A 2,210-nucleotide genomic window follows, 5' to 3' on the forward strand; every position below is an offset into this window, starting at 1 on the left:
CACTTGCTCTTCTTTTTTCACGCGGGCTGTTTGTCCCCCGCGCGCGCGCGCTCGCGCGCGCCCCCACGTTTTTATTGAGTGTTGAGACTGAGAGCCCTGAGCAGGGGCGTCAAGTGTCGTCAAGAGTGTCGAAAAAACGGACAGAGAAACGATGAGAGCGACAAACGGATGCAAAAGATGAGAGGCCAAGATCATGCACAGCTCTAATCCAAAGTGAATCGCGCGGCCACGCCATCGCAGAGAGGAGGAAGGAGCTCGCGCTCGGAGATTCGCAGTGGCCGGATGCCGGGCCGGCGCCGCGGAGAGCTCAGGGTATGGGGTTGCCGGCGTCGTGTGCGGCTGCGGCGGCGGCAGTCTGCTCGAGCAGCAGCCCGCCATCGAGGCTGGTGGCGAGGTCGGGGTTGCGCTCGCACGCCTGAGTCATCATCAGCTACACCGCTGTCAGGGTGTGAACGCGGCCTCGCGCAGTGCAGTGTCGTCCTCGGGTCGCACGAGTGCACATGCTACTCTCTCTGTGGGGGCTAGGGCGCCAAACGGCTGTTGCTCTCCACTGCGACTCCCGCGAATTTTCCGAGAGAGGAGGGAGCCATCTCGAGTTCGTGCGAGTCAGGTCCGCGTTCAGCGTCTACGCCCGCACGCCTCGCGCCAGGCGTCGAGCGTGACGGCGCCTAGATGAGATTACCCGAGATTACCCGAGATTACCCGAGATTGCCAGGCGTCGAGCGTGACTGCGCCGTCAGCGCCGGTCTGCATCGAAGCGAGCAGCTCGTCGACGGTCGGCTCGACCTAACAGAAGTGTGCGCGTGCTGCTGCTGCAAATCAAGAGGAGTCAACAAGAGAGACTCGGCGCCGTGGCGACCTGACTGTGCATCGCGTCGATCGTCTCGTGCGCGGCCGCGACGGCAGTCTCGCCGAGCTGCCTCTGCTCTGCCGCGGTGAGGGTGTGCCTGCAGGAGAGGTCGAGAGGTCTCGGAGAGGTCTCGGAGAGGTCTCGGAGAGGTCTCGGAGAGGTCTCGGAGAGGTCTCGGTGAGGGCATGCCGGCGCAGCTGCAGCTGGACGAGCAAGGGGGAGAGCGTGCGCGCGATCGAGAGCTGCCGCCGCATCGAAGCGACGAGGTCGGAACGCTCGAGGGCGCCCGAACGGTTCACGTCGAGCTTGGCGAACGCGAAACGCTGCCGCTGCTCCTCCGACGCGCGGAGCAGCATCCACACGTGCGCCACAAACTCGTCACGCGACACCTCCCCAGAGCCGGTAGGTGTGACCTCACACTGGGTCTAGGCAGAGACAAGGAGGGCCCACAGCACACACGAACCCGCACATACAGAGAGAGGGACGAGTGCACGCATCGGGCATCAGAGAGCCACACCTCCCCAGAGCCGTCGGCGTCGAACTCGACGAACAGCGCCGCAGCGAGCAGCGGTCTCGAGTCGATCAGCGCCGCCTTGAGCAATGGGCCGCCGTCCCCCGCGCCCGCCGCGCCCCCCTTGCCCGGCGACGGCTGTACGATGGCATGCAACGCACCGCCGCCGCGGCCGGCAGGCGCTCCCGACAGCACCTGTCGAAAAGAGAGCCGTGACGCCCGCGAAAGCGGACGCAAGACAGGCGGGCGCTCGGCCGCGGCCGGAGCCGAGATGAGCCGAGATTGGGCGAGATTGGGCGAGATTGGGCGAGATTGGGCGAGATCGCGGCGGCGAGAGGACCTGTGCGCCGGAGCAGCCCAACGCACGGCACGCCTCGATGAAGCGAGCGAGGGAGAGGCCTCCTCCATCCACAGAGTGCGCCTCGAAGGCGCGCTCGACCTCGGCTCGCCACGCCGGCTCGATCGGCACGCCCGCCTAGTGGGGAGGAGATGGGGAAGGAGATGGGAAGGAGATGGGGAAGGAGATGGGGAAGGAGATGGGGAAGGAGATGGGAAGGAGATGGGGAAGGAGATGGGGAAGGAGATGGGAAGGAGATGGGGAAGGATGGGGAAGGAGATGGGGAGGAGATGGGGAAGGAGATGGGGAAGGAGATGGGGAGTGGGGAGGAGATGGGAAGGAGATGGGAAGGAGATGGGGAGAGATGGGGAGATTATATGGCTCGATTGGTGCGCTCGCCAGCAGCGCCGCGCAACTCACGCCCGAACCCTCGCCTTCTGACGGTGCAGCCCCTCTCGCCTCGCCTCCTCGCCGCCGCCCCGCCGCTCCCGCACCCTCCGCCGCCGCCACCT

The sequence above is a fragment of the Emiliania huxleyi genome (genome assembly GCF_000372725.1).
Source record: "Emiliania huxleyi CCMP1516 chromosome Unknown EMIHUscaffold_159, whole genome shotgun sequence".
Classification (NCBI taxonomy): Eukaryota; Haptophyta; order Isochrysidales; family Noelaerhabdaceae; genus Emiliania; species Emiliania huxleyi.